This window comes from Benincasa hispida, chromosome 10 (assembly GCF_009727055.1).
Source record: "Benincasa hispida cultivar B227 chromosome 10, ASM972705v1, whole genome shotgun sequence".
In the NCBI taxonomy this organism is placed as follows: domain Eukaryota; kingdom Viridiplantae; phylum Streptophyta; class Magnoliopsida; order Cucurbitales; family Cucurbitaceae; genus Benincasa; species Benincasa hispida.
This window is the reverse complement of record NC_052358.1, coordinates 13,043,371-13,058,806: the sequence shown is the minus strand read 5'-3', so window position 1 is coordinate 13,058,806 and position 15,436 is coordinate 13,043,371. Positions and strand designations below refer to the sequence as shown.

The 15,436-nt window shown below is 40.2% G+C and overlaps 1 non-coding gene across 1 annotated transcript; it reads right to left on the bottom strand.

Annotated features, from left to right (window-relative positions):
* Positions 1–9,731: 9,731 nt before the first annotated feature.
* Positions 9,732–9,838, bottom strand: LOC120089625. Its single transcript, XR_005485298.1, has one exon. It is a non-coding gene; the product is annotated as a small nucleolar RNA R71 (small nucleolar RNA).
* Between the last annotated feature and the right edge of the window lie 5,598 nt (positions 9,839–15,436).

Below are 15,436 nucleotides of genomic sequence, written 5' to 3'. Positions count from 1 at the left end.
TATATTTATAACCTATAGTTTCAATATTTCATCTCATGAAACATATAAACCATAGCTCTTTTTCTATTCCATGGCTCTTAATGTAAATCTCATTTACATTAATCCTCCACTTGATGTATCTCATATACCATACCGATCATATCATATATAATCATATTACCTCTTGTCAATTTGAAAATTTCAAATCAACACCAAGAATTGATCCTCAGCTTGAATCCATTGAGCTACCAAAGGGACCTTACGGACCTGTAGCTCGAAGCTCCAACGGTACGTGAGTAACTGACTAAACTCTTTAGTCACAGGATCCACCATTTGTTAACTGCCAGGCACTCCACTAAAGATCGACAGTTGAACTCTCCTTATTACAGATATATTATGTGTCCATCTTAACCAATCAGCAGTGCGACAACCCTTCACAGATCGCTTGTAAGTACAGCTAGGCCAATAGTCGTTATGCCCCTGTAGTTACATCTATCTCCTTAAGTACCACTGATCCCTCTAATGAACAAAAGTCATAGTCCTACTATGACTGAGTCTTCTCTTCCAAAGAGAAGCTATGGCCACTATGTTCAAGCCCTGGAATCAGCCCTTAAGGAAGCAATCTCTCTACTTATCCCTGCTTTGGGAAAGGAGTGAATTCCATCTTGTGGATTGAGTTCCCACCTCCTAGATCAGACATGTCCTCAAAAAGGTAGGCATGTTGAGTTGGCAATCTGGCCACTCTCACCCATACTAATCAAAGGATTGGCCTTAAAGGCAGAAGTTCCCAAAATACTCAAGATTGAGGTCGTGTTACCTATGGTCGTTTAGGTGAGATGTAAGTCTCTAGTATCAACGGCGTTATATATAGAGTCTAGTTATCTTGTTGTCCGGTCTTATACAAACTCTTTGTATAGAACACCCCGCTCACATGTCTCCACATGAATGGTCAGGATCTACCATCTGTAGTAGTTTATAACATTTGTAAACCTCTACAAAGCAGACCGTATACATACTGTCACCAGGATCAGGTATCCGACCTTAATCCTTATACTACAGACCTATTAAGGTTATCACTTAAGGCATGATCCATTTTTATATCACATATACATGCTTACGTTTACATAAGATAACCATGGAGTTTTGTTTATTGGATATGAGTAAGTGCCAGAATGAAATAACAGTTCTTTTATTCATAAAAACAATGTGTATAATTACAATCAACGAGACTTCGAGAGAATTAAGACACTAATCCCAACACTTCCCTCCTACTTCTTGCTTGCAATGGTGGAGAAATTCTAACTACAGAAGATTCTAACTGTTTTATGTGCATAATAACTAGCTAACTATCTAATTTTTTATTCTGCATGTGGCTTCCCTTTTTATAGACAATTCTCTCAACAACTTGGTGATTTGATTGCATTAATTTCCATACCCTAGGACAGTTGCCTGCCACTTCTTATATGCTCAGACGCCGTCAGTCAGAAGCCTATGCTTACAAGTGGTGATTTGACAAAAAACACACGAACCGACTATACCTTTCATGCATCGAACAGACTCGGACACATTATGCGTTGGCTTCATTGCAACACTTAGTAAATTTCTAATTCCTACGTTGAAATGAGTTAGTGAAGCAACTTTTTACTAAAAATGATACTTTTGTATGGGTTTGCTATATATATGAAATTTCATGTGTTTTTCTCTATAATGAGTGCGTTTACATCATTAAAGAGCCTAATTATTCCAATTTTGAGAGAACAATAAATTTTATTTCTACAAGTTATCACACTCCAAAATTTAGAACAATGCTCATCCTCGAGCATTCCTAAAATAATTCCTTAACCTATTTTCATGATCTTAACGTACTGGCTCCACCTCTCATCATGTTCTTTAACCTACAAGTGTTTGAGATTGGCATTTGAAAATACAAGTTTGTTCCCTTTTCCAAAGAAATATATATTTGATCTCTTATGTGAAAAAACCCTTTCTTCAAAACACGTTTTGCTTTCTAAAACATTTCAATCTTTCAAAACCAGTAATGTGTTAAAAGGTTCTCTTGTTATAAAATTTCTTCTAAGTGCAAGTTAATTATTCTCTTCTAGGACTTCCCATGCATTGATTCAGGTGACTCATCTTCATTTTGGCTTGCCACCATGGGTGTCATGTGGGCATCCAATTACGAGTAAGTGCCCTTCACAACATAACTCTTATCTAAGCATATATGTGTTTTATTTTTCTATTGTGGATTAGATAGCGGAGTTGAGACGCGTTGGCCTTGGTTACTTAACTTCATTTTGGTTTACCTCCATAGGTGTCATACGAGCATCCAACTACGAGTAAGTGCCATTTTCAATATTAACTCATATCACTGGGATTTTTCCCTTGCTTTGACAGTGGAGTTTGCTTATTATGTCTGAAATTATTAAATCTTTTTCTTTTTTTTTTAATTCAAAAGATAAGAAGATTTTATAAACCAAAGAACGTATCAACTCAGACCTCTCCTACCCTCAAATTTTGGAGATTAGCAAGGTCCTCATTGTTGAAAAAGAACTATAAAAATGCCTTAGGAATTGCAAAAGGAGGTTTAAGTTAATGCTTGCACGCATGGGGAATAAAAAATATGTTTCATTTAGTAAGGTTCTAGACTTAGATTTCTAACGCCTATCTAAACATGTAAGTTTATTAAACATCAGTTTTATCATTGATTTATCAAAGCTTAACACAAGATATAAAAGTAATAAAAGGAAGTATAAACAAAATACTAAAGATAACTGCAAGGTTCAAAATGATTTAATGTAAACCCTCAAAATTTCATCTGAGTAAATTAGGTTAAAACTTGGATAGTAAGGACGTTTGAAGAGAAATAAAAGAGGAGAAAAATGCCTTAAGTGTTGAAACTAGACTTTAAGGGCTAAAACATAAGTTGTAGGTGAATGGAGTAAAGAGGACAAAAATTTGACTACATGTGGGAACCATGCATTGATGTCAGCTGTTGTGTGAGGACTTGGAAAGAAATGACTTTGTCATTTGGAGGTGGTGGTGACCTTGTAATTGGGGGAGTTAAGTTTATTGGTTAAGGGTAGAGGAGGAAAACGTGGAGGTTAGTGGATGTATGAGGTATGCGACCACCAAGGATTCTTTAAGGTTATGTGATCGAGCCCTTGCCAAGAACTAGAAATGATAGGATATGCGACCACCAAGGATTCTTTGAGGTTATGTGATCGAGCCCTTGCCAAGAACTAGAAATGATAGGATATGCGACAACCAAGTGATTCAAGGTTAGTTAAACACAAGAGTGGGGCGAGGCAAGTTCCTTGCGTTAAAGTCATGCGATGGCTAGGCCATCTTGAGGTTGAGAAAATCTCATGGACGCATTCCATAAGGATGGCCAAGGCGAGGAGACTTGGCATTGGATTGGGTTGGCATGCGATGGCCTATGTGGATGATGAGCGCATGAAAGGGATGCGTTGGCCAAAGAGGGTATGCACCAAGGAGAGCCATGCATGGGAAGAAGTATACTGCCAAGGGGGAGCATGCGATGATCTTGAGTTTAGTGTGGGCACAAGGAGAAGCCAAGCATTGGACGATCCCATGCAATCAAGAGGGGTCGGTCATAGGGTGGGTTATGCATTGACAAAGAGTGATTTGGAGAACAAGATTAGATTAATAGCTAATCTGGACAAGTGGCTACCTAAGGGTGATTTGGGCTTGAACAAAGGTGAGATGGATGCACAAGAAGACATGCAAAGTGAAGGTTTTGCGTTGGCCAAGAGAGATGCGAACACTTCAGGGTAGAAGTGTCAAGGTGAAGCGTTGGCAACAAAAGGAAGAAGAACCTGGACATGCAAGGAGGTGAGGGTGTCAAGACTTGGGCAAGTTTAGATGCCGATAAATAGGACAACTTGGGGGAGTTGGTTCTCACAATTCACTCGTGCAAATTAAGTGAAATTAGTGTAAGATTGTCCAGAAGATAGTGTAGTTAGTGACTCTAGGTTGCTATTAAGTTTGGAGTTGAGAAGAGGGAGGAATCTGTGTTGGAAAGCCAGTTGGATGCATAGGACAAGCACCAGCACCATTGACCTAATGTCCAGCGCATACGTGCACACCCCACTTCTGTCGCTAGGCGCGCATGGACGCCCAGTGCCAAATGCACATGAATGCTCATTGCCAAGCGCGCGCAGACATCCTTCAGCACACATGACCACACGATTGAGCGCCTCTCTACACACTTGCATATGTCACATCGCCCAACCCCCGCGCGCACAATCGCCTAGCATCGTGCCATGCCCAGCGTCGTGTCACATCTTATGCGAGGCCTGATGCCTAGCAGCGCCCATCTGTATGCAACAACGCCCAGCCTTGCAACCACAATGCCCATCAGCCTACAAAATAACTTTAATAAGCTGTGTTTGGAAAGTTAAGCTTATTTTTGGGTATTTTGAAGAGAGTAAGCTGATTGTTTTACTTTAAGGTTATTTTTAAGACTGAATGAAATTATTGGAGGAACTTTGGACTGATTTGGGATTTCTATGAAAAGAAGTGGATTTCAAGGAATTCAAATCAGGTATTGTTCTAGGTGAATTCTTGAGGAAATAACAAGAGGACTGTGAGTGGTTTTTATTATTTTCATATGTTTGAATTATACATATATGCTATTATATATATATATATATATGCAAAGTTTGAAAAATTGGCATGATCGAAAAATGTGTTTTTCTAGATTTTATTGGATGATGAGATTCTTGTGATTTCGCTTGTTATGATTTGCATTGGAAACTGGGATTGTACCCTGGAAAATTATTAGCGTGTCTATAACACATCTAACGGGATATTGTCGACATGTGCACATTTGACAGACTATAAGGATACTGGGATTGTTTCCACATCATTCATATCGAGAATTCACCGAAATACCCGAGGAAATGTATGATCATACGAGGGATATCCAGTTATCAGGCTGGGAGGGTTACATTCTTATGTGTGATGATTGCTTGAGTGTAAAATTGGTTTTCCCAAAAATGTTTCCTTAAAACAAAGCATGTTTTAGTTTAAAAGGTGCCACTCACTTGGCTTTTTAGCTCAATTTTTTCAATGTTTTATTCTCTCCCCAGGTAGTGGAAGTAGGACGTTATAGGAAAAGCCACCCAAGGTCTAGAACTGCTACTCTCTCACAGAGCGAGACTCGAATTGGGTTACCTATAAAAGTCATTAGGATTGTTAAAGCTAATAATGTGTAATAGTATGAACCTTTATAACTGGTCATAAAAATTAATTAAGATTCCTACATATTAGCTATCTATAGTTGGTGAAAGTTGGGAAGTTGACATCACAAGAGTGGTGTCAGCTGTCTTCACATATTCTTTTGGGTTTGGGGATAAGGCTCGGGAGAGGGTGTGCCATTTAACTTCATTCATTGCTAAAGAAGTTTACATGGAATTCCAAAAATATATAAACACATACAAAAGAGAATATAATTGAAATCAATACAAAAGCCAACACCCCCAAACTTATTACGAGGCTGATGCGTCGTCCCTGTGTTCAAGTGCAGGGTCTTCGTCCATGAATTTAAGATGATTTCTTAGGTGATGTGGCAAAGGAGGAATGGCAAACATTCCCATTAAGACCTGGTTGATGTACTGCGATGTGAAATTAAATCGGTCTTGACTTCTCTGCGTTTGTTGTCGTAAATAATCCCTTAGAACTACATTTTGGTGCTACAGGGTTGCCAGCTGCAAATGAAGCGCTTCCATGGACGTGGCCACGGGTCTTATTTGTGCTTGGATGAAGTGTTTGAGTTCATCCAAGTTGGCTTGGAAAAGAGGTATGGGTGCGTCGGGCAGGATTGGCAGGTCCTCACGCATCTCCTCAATTGGGTTATTAGTGGTTTGGGTGTTGTTGGTTCCTAACCCCGTTGGCTCATAGATGGTTATGGGAGGATCAAATATTGGAAGCATGGGTGAGCTGAAAGAGGAAAACTTAAGGCTTTGTGTCTCGCCAACTTGATCTCTATGTGTTTTGTCTTGAGGCGTTGGATCAATTGGGTCAGCAAAAGAAGTTGAGGTTAAGGAAGGGAGAGGTAAGTTGAGGTCCACGATAGTGGTGTCCTCATACTCTAACTCCAGCTCAGCTTTAGATTCTTGCTCTTGTGAAGCTTCATCGCTTGGTTCATTGTTGGAAGGCTTGACATGTGTTCTTTTTGCCACACGTTTTGAAGGTTGAGGTTTTGATGCCTTGGTTTTGGAAGGCAGACTTGGTTGGTTAAGCAAGCCTCGAAGCAGATGCTTGATCAGCTTGATGTCCATTAAAACTTCAATTTCTTCAAAGTCATCCCCCAGGGGGGATGCCCATGCGTTCACACAATGCACATACTAGCCATGAAAAATAAAGCTGCCTGCATGGCTTCCTCTTAACTGCTTTGATTTACTCCACAATGATTTTTCCAATGTCGAGAGGGATGCACTGCATGATGCAGTAGATGGATTCACTCCCTTGAAACAGTTTCATCATGCGTTGTGTGCATGATGCAATTCTTGATCAGATAGAGACACAGGTTGGCGTTAGGGAGAAAATTCCTGTGAGCCATCGTCATAATGCCCATTCGAGATATTTACCACAAAATCCCAAGCTTAGCCACCACTTTTACTGCATCTTCTAGTTGGTTTGAAGTTGGTTTCTCAAGGATGTGATTATCCTCTACGTTGAGTTTGTCTTCTACGTCGAGAACTTCGTTGATAATTGTGGAGGAAAAACGAACTACCACGTCCTCCACCAACGCCACGTCTTTCTTTTCATCAAAATCACTTCCGTAGAAGGTGCAGACTAGTTGAGGCCAAATTCTAGTTGGGCCTTCATAGAGCCGACGCTAGCCCATTGTGCCGATCGTGTCAGTGATGTACTCTGGCAATGGACTACATCCAGGAAAGAAGCCCTTTTTCGATGAGAATATCGTTGAATTGTCGTTTTCTTCCTCTGGTTTGTTTTGGTGATGTAGCTGCTACAAGAGATGTCCACGAGGCAGGGCGGGGCCGAGGATGCCATTCCCTGTCCCCGTCTCCGCTCCCCATTTCATTCTCCATCCCCGTGAAATTCCCCACGGGGATCGAGGCGGAGATTCCCCGCGGGGAATGGAAATTTGTGGGGATCAAGTTCCCCGCGGAGAATTTTTTCTTGTTACCTTTTTTTCAGTAAAAAACAATTAATTCAAATCATTAATGTTAGCAAATTTTAATTAAATAATTAATTTTATCACTAAATTGTTTATTATGGTTAGTTTTATATGACAATTTGAATTTAAAAATAAATTACTCAAATTTTGGCCTAAAAAAACTAATTAATTTTTTAGTACAAAGAAATAAATATAAATCAAATTATACACCTATATAATCTAAATTTAAACATTCAATTTAAACGTATTCATTATCTTTTCCAATAAATAATCAAATTTGAAATTTAAATGTAATATTTATATAATAATAATAATAACAACATACCATTAAATAATTATACTAAATAAATATATAGAAGCTAAATAAACATTCAATTTAAACATAAATAATTATATTAAATAATTATGTATTTTGTGCAGGAAAATGCATTGGCACAAGGCGGAATTGCGATTTTAGAATTTAGCATATGAGCGCATTAAGAAACTACAACCGCAAGGCTATGCGATCATATGTGTTTGCGAAAATCTGATCAAGAAGGTGGCCGCATAGAGCCGGTGCATCAAGGTGAAAGCTTAATAAATCACGATGGGACAGAAAGTTGATGACGGTCGAATCCGAATTTAGTTGACAAGCCGTTAACGACACACTGTAGCAAGTACACTCAACTTTTCGGTGAAAATTATTCGGCGCATCAGACAGAGAGAGAATTAATAAAATCCTATCAGTACAATCATTTGAGAGAAAAAGCTCTTCACCTTGAAGCTCTATAAATACCGAAGGCCACCTTCGTTAAAGAAGTTCAGTTCTATTCCAGCTGAGCCATATAGAGAGTTCACCACACAGAATATAGTTAGCCTTTGCTTATAGTTTCCTTATACTTAGAAGGCAGAGGCAAGTGAAGAGAGAAGACGCTGAAAGATCGTCCTGGTTAACTCGGAAGAGTGTCGGAGAGTGTTGAGAACAAAGAGAGGGTCGACTCTTACAGAAGCAAGAACATCTTTTGGGCAGAATAGAGAAAACTTAGTGTAAAAGCCTTGGGAAACAAGATATTGCCTCCAGGCTCTCTATCCTTATTTTCCATTGTCATTTTGTATTCTAATCTTATTTATAAATTGGAAATTGCATCTCTATATTTGTCCACTCTCTTTATATTACACATGAGTAACTAAACAGTCGAATGAGTTGAGAAGCACTTAGCTCGCATAACCTGAGATCTTCACTTTATGCGATCATCTTGTATTATGTATGCATCATTCGTCCTTTAGAGATGCTTGGGAGGGTGGTCTGAGGATAGAATCTAGGCTTGGAAAAGTCATATTAGAATCGCATAATCAAGAGATAAAAACTTAGGAATAAGTTATATTTGCTATTAACGCATCGCATGTACCCTAGAGATAGGATATGATGGTATGCGGTCATCTTGTACCTGTGCGCATCATTCATCATTGCATAGGCAAGAAATAGAGACTTAGGAATAAGTTCTATAGACATCATCGCATACATCACATACGTCCTAAAATTAGGAACTATAGCATTTGCATTGGAAGATGAATTGTTGTTGTATGTGTGTAGCGTGATCGCATAGCTTGAACGCAATCTCAGGAAGCGCTAGCTAAACACCTTCTATTGTACTTTCGCTGTTATTGACTCTTTTCTCAATTCCGCCGCATAGACTTTATACCCTAAACAACATACCAACCAATGCATTATTTTATTTATCACTGCAAAGAGATCTGAAATTACCATCGCATACTATTTCCATAGTCCCTGTGTTCTACCCTAGGCTTACCAGGCAACTTAGTAGGATTTATAATTGGATCTTGCTAAGAAAACTTGCATGCACAATGCATATACCACCATCGCAGTTTACACCATTATTTCATCACATTAACCACGCATCAAGTTTTTAGCGCCATTGCCGGGGACTACGACAATACATTGTGCTAACGGTAACTTTTTTATTTTCTTTGCAAACTCTCCATCTCTGTGCACTGCCTCTTCTTAGGTAAGGGAAGAAGTGGGCGTCGTATGATCGAAGGACAAAATTCTAAGCCCAATTACGACCCAGAGATTGAGAGAATTTTCCGAAGAAGAAGAAGAAACAACCGCCAACAACAACAACAAGAGAAAAATCCAAACATGGCGGAGCAACCAGAAGATAGAGCACCAAATGCAAATAATATCATGGCGAACCCCATCCTATTGGCGAACGACCGCAATAGGCCCATCTGAGACTATGCGTCACCCAACCTCTATGATTTCTCACTAGGAATCATGAGGCCAGCTCTAGACGGATCAAGGATCGAAATGAAACCGATGATGTTGTAGATGATTCAAACTGCCGAACAGTTTGGCGGTAGGCGTGGCGAGGATCCGGACGCTCACCTCCGGAGTTTTAGTGAAATTTGCAATACGTTTGTGTTCCCAAACATCTCCGTTGAATAGGTTTGATTAACATTGTTCCCATTTTCGTTGTGTGACCAGGCACGGAAATGGGCTTATTCTCTCGAACCAGGGGAGATTACATCATGGGAACAGGTAGTGGAGAAGTTCATAAAGAAGTACTTCCCCTTGACGAAAAACGCCAGAAGGAGGAAGTTGATCACTAATTTTGAATAGGATATTGACGAATCGTTCAGTGACGCCTAGGCGAGGTTTAAGAGGCTGGTAAGAGATTGCCCGCATAATGGCTTACCAGATTGCTTACAGATGGAAATTTTCTTCCACGGTTTGAACCCTGCATCGCAGACGGTTGCCAATGCGGCAGCAGTTGGAGGTCTGCTTGATAAAACCTACGATGAGGCTAAGAACATACTTGATCACATTTCAAAAAATCACGAAGACTGGAGAGAAAGCAATCAATAATTGAGGATCAAAGACAATGATGCAAATAATGGGGTCATCGCATCCCTTCAAAACCAAATGACTGCGATGATGAATTTGATACAAGGAATCGCAATCAGTAGCCCAGAAATGCAAAGGGGGCAGGCCAACGCAATTGACCAAGTAAGTGTAAGTTGTGCTACTTGCGGTGAAGGCCATCCAATGGAAGAGTGTTCGAGGAACCCTCAGTCTGTCTATTTTGTGAAGAATAATCCATTTTCCAATACGTACAACCCTGGGTGGAGAAACTACCCCAACTTCACATGAAAAAATCAACAATAAAATTTTCAATCACTAGCGCAAAAAGTAGGGCCACCAAGATTTTTCCCACAAACAAATGGTCAAATGCAAAATCAAGCCAGCAGTTCGCAGGCGCCGCAATCTTCATCTTTGGAGAGTTTACTGAAGCAATATATTGAGAATAATGAAACAGTGCTTTAGAATCAAGCGACGTCCATCTGCAATCTTGAAATTTAGATAAGACAGATTGCGGGCGAACTCAAGAGTAGACCGCAAGGGGCACTGCCGAGTTCAACAGAGCTCCCGCACAACCCAGGGAGTACGAGAAAGAAGCAATGTCAACTTGTGACGTTACGAAGCGGAAAGACTGTGGCAGAGAAGAAAAAGGAGCCGAGTAGGACTGCTTCAATTGCGATAGAACCGCAGAACCCGTTGACTCAAGAAAAAACTGAAGAAAATGAGGCGATGGAACCGAAGATTGCGTCCAGTTCAAAGCCAAAAGAATAGGGAACCGTGAAAATACAGCTGCCACCATTCCCCCAGAGACTTAAAAAGAAGAAAAATGATGAAGTGTAGTATCAACGCTTCATGGACATACTGAAACAGTTGCATATCAACATTCCTTTCACTGAAGCGATTGAATAGATGTCGAAGTATGCAAACTTTCTTAAGGATATGGTGATGAAGAAAAGAAGCACTGGTAAGTTCGCAACGGTGGCACTAACGCAAAGTGCAAAATCCATAATTCCACCAAAAATGCGCGACCCCGGAAGTTTCACAATACCCTGCTCAATTGGAGGGTTATACATTGGTCAAGCGCTTTGCGATCTCGGGGCCAGCATCAACTCGATGCCCTTTTCAATCTTTAAGCAGCTGAATGTGGGGCAATTGATGCCCACGACGGTGACTCTCCAGTCAGCTGATAAATCCCCTGTGCATCCAGAAGGGAGGGTGAAGGATGTCTTAGTCACGATTGACAAATTTATATTACCGGCAGACTTCATCATCCTGAATTATGAAGCGGACAAGGATGTACTCATCATACTGGGGTGACCATTTTTATCCACTGGTCGCGCTCAGATTGATGTGTACAAATGGGAGATCACACTGAGCGTGAATGGACAGAAGCTCAGGTTTGATATTATTAGAGCCATGAAATACCTAGAAGAAGAAGACCTCGCTGAATCTGATGATGAACCAAGTTTGAATGAAGAAAAAAAGTCTGAAGATGAAAATGAAGATGAGGATGCGACCGCATCCATAGTAGCCTGCAATGCAATCACAGAAATAATAACCAAAGAAGACAAGATGATCGCATACAAGGAAGAAGACAAGCTGACAATGAATGAAGAAAAAAAAAACACCAAAACCATCCTTGGAACAACCACCGATAGTAGAGCTGAAACCCCTCCCAACCACCTGAAGTATGCTTTTCTGGGGCAGAATGAAACGCTTCCAGTAATAATTTCCTCTGCATTTAATGAAGATCAAGAGAATGCGATGCTGAGCATCCTGAAAAAGCACATAAAAGCAATTGGCTGGACGCTAACAGACATTAGAGGAATTAGCCCCGCATATTGCATGCACAGGATTTGTCTCGAGGATAATCAGAAAGGATTGATCGAACATCAATGCAGACTCAACCCTGCGATGAAGAAGGTTGTGAAGAAAGAGATAATCAAATGGTTAGATGCAGAGATTATCTATTCCAATAACTGACAGACGAGGGTCGGCCCCGTGCAATGCGTGCCGAAGAAATGAGGGATGACGGTAGTCCCAAAATGAAAATAATGAACTGATACCAATGGAAGACCGTCAATTGACAAGCAGAATTTGCATGGACTACCACAAACTGAATACAGCAATAAAGAAAGGATCATTTCCCTTTGCCTTTTATCGACCAGATGCTAGACCGTCGAGCAGGAAATGATATTCTATTGCTTCTTGGATGATATGCCGGCTACAACCAGATCATTGATCGCTCCTGAGGATCAAAAGAAACCACATTCACCTGCCTCTATGGAACATTTTGCTTTTTGACGCATGCCATTCGGCCTATGTAATGCGCGAGCACTTTCCAGAGTTATATGACGGCCATCTTTTCTAAATATCTTGAGATTCTATAGAAAATTTTCATGGATGAATTCGTTGGTTATAGGCAAACATTATGAAGTTTGTCTCTACAATTTGGAGAAGATACTGAAAAGATGTGAAAGACGAACCTTGTGCTTAAACTGGGAGAAATGCCACTTCATGGCTGAAGGAAGGTATTGTGCTTGGGCACAAAGTCTCCAAGGATGGGCTAGAGGTGGACAAGGCGAAGATTGAGGCGATTGAAAAAGCTTCCACCTCCAGGCGAATGTGAAGGCTGTCAAGAGCTTCTTAGGACATGCTGGCTTTTATAGCGTTTTGTGAAAGACTTTTTCAAAAGATTGCACGGACCATTGAGTGTGTTGCTTAAGGCAGAAAGGCGTTTGACTTTGATGACCAATGCCTCAACGCATTCAAGATACTAAGAACTCTATAACAACTGCACCTGTGTTGATCCACCGAACTGAACACAGGCCCTATGAATTAATTTGCGATTGCAAGCGGTTATGACTATGGGGCCGGTGCTGGCACAAAAGAAGAAAACAATGCTACACCCCATCGCATATGCGAGTAAAACCTTGAACCCTGCTCAAACAAATTACACGACCATAGAAAAAGAATTGCTTGCGGTGATATTTGCATTGGAAAAACTCAGAGCTTACTTGCTGGGAACTAAAGTAATTGTTCACACTGACCACTCGGCGATAAAATATTTGATGACAAAGAAGGATGCGAAGTCGAGATTGATTCTATGGGTTCTTCTCCTTCAAGAATTCAACATGGAAATTATTGATCGCAAGGGGTCGGAGAACCAGGTTGCGGATCATTTGTCAAGATTAGCAAATCAAGAAGTCGACCGCAACCAGTCAGAGGTGAACGTAACTTTCCCAGACTAGCAGCTATTTAAAATTGAAGAATTACCATGGTATACGGACGTGCTCAATTTTCTGGTTTGTGAACAATTTCCTGAAGACTATACAGCCCACCATAGAAGGCAGCTCAGACATGAATGCAAATCATATTATTAGGATGAGTCAAATCTCTAAAAGAGGGGATCAGACCAGATTTTGCGCTTATGCGTACTAGATGTTGCTCACCAACGCATACTATCACAATGCCATGACTCGTCATATGGAGGACACTTTGGAGGCCAACGCATAGCAGCAAAAGTGTTACAAAGTGGTTATTTTTGGCCAACATTATTCAAGGACGCAAGAGACTATGTGATGAAATGCGACCAGTGCCAATGCATGGGAAACATTTCATGGAAGCATGCGATGCCTATGAACATCATCTTAGAATTGGAATTGTTCGACGTCTAAGGTATAGACTTTATGGGACCATTTCCACCATCAAATGGTCACAAATACATTCTATTGGTCGTCGATTATGTTTCCAAATGGGTAGAAGCAGTATCGTGTGTCACAAGCGATACGGCGATAGTCTCCAAGTTCTTAAGGAAAAACATTGTCCTCGTTTTGGCACTTCATATGCCATAATAAGTGATGAAGGCTCCCACTTTATTAATCACATCGTCAACAATTTATTACTCAAATACAATATCCTCCATAAAGTGGCCACTGCATACCATCCACAAACAAATGGTCAAGCTAAAGTGTCCAACAAGGAAATCAAGCTGATATTAGAGAAGGTGGTAAAACCTTCACATAAAGATTGGGAAATGAAGCTGGACAATGCCTTGTGGGCATAGAGGACCGCCTATAATACACTTATAAGCATGTCCCTGTATGTGCTGGTGTTCGGAAAGGCATGTCATTTACCGCTTGAGCTGGAGCATAAAGCAATGTGGGTAGTGAAAAAGCTTAATTTTGACTTAAAGGCCGCAAGGGAAGCAAGGAAACTTCATATGGTCGAGCTTGATGAATGAAGAACACAAGCTTACGAGAATGCCAAAAATTACAAAGAGCACGCAAAACGTTGGCATGACAAACAGCTATGCGAGAAGAATCTCCACGTCGAACAAAAGGTCTTATTATTCAATTTGCGGCTACGACTCTTTCTCGGTAAATTAAAGTCACGCTGTCTAGACCCTTTATAATCAAAGAAGTATTCTCGCATGGTGCAGTCGAATTGACTAATGAGGAAGGGACCCGCGCATTCAAGCTTAACGGGCAAAAGATATATCGCGGAGGTGATTTTCATCGGGAAAATACCTTCATAGACCTAAGAAATCCTAAATGAAGAAAAATCGAGCGGTCCCTGCATTATTATGCGACAGAAAATCATCAGGGGCACAAATCTTTTGGAGTATCCTTTTCCTACCATTGATTAATGAACTCACACTACCCTTCTTTTATATCTATTACCATTTACTTGTCTTTTTTTACTCCTTGTTCGAACTAAAAATGTATATATGTTTTTGCTAACTCTGTCTTTTATTTGACCTTCTCGATGTTTTCTTTGTAACGATCGTGGTGAACGATTGCGGAGGAGCTACACGAAAGATGCAACTAGTTTATTTCGCCACCACAATAAAAAAAGCAGTTCGCCGCAAAGAAGTATGCGATCACAAATAATGCGGGTGACAGAGAAAATTTGGGGGTTGTATCTTTCCTTGACTTTGTCTATTCCAAATTTTTCACTTTCGCATCACATTTTAACTTTGATAATTTTATCATCGCATCCTCTTTAGTCGGCGCAATCATTACACATTGATTAATTTAGTAAGTCATCGCATTATTTCTCTTTGCCAATTATGATTTCAATGATGACATGCATGCCTCTATTTTTCATCATATGTATTAGTGTCAACTTAATTTTAGGACAGTCAACTCATGAAATATTTCTAGAAGTTAGTGGTCCACCAGCTTTCTTCAAACTGACTTTTACGAAACTTCCTAAGAGCATCGCATGAATTCTTTCAATCTTTCAGCAATGAGAACATTGTTGCGTTTAAATTTGAGGGTGCGATATTTATTTTCAGCCTTGCTATTTTAAGCATTCAAAAAATAATATCATAACGTTGCGATCGGATCCTACTCGTAGTTGGATGTCCGCATGACACCCGTGGGGGCAAGCCAAAACGAAGGTAGGAATCATGATCAACGCATAAATAA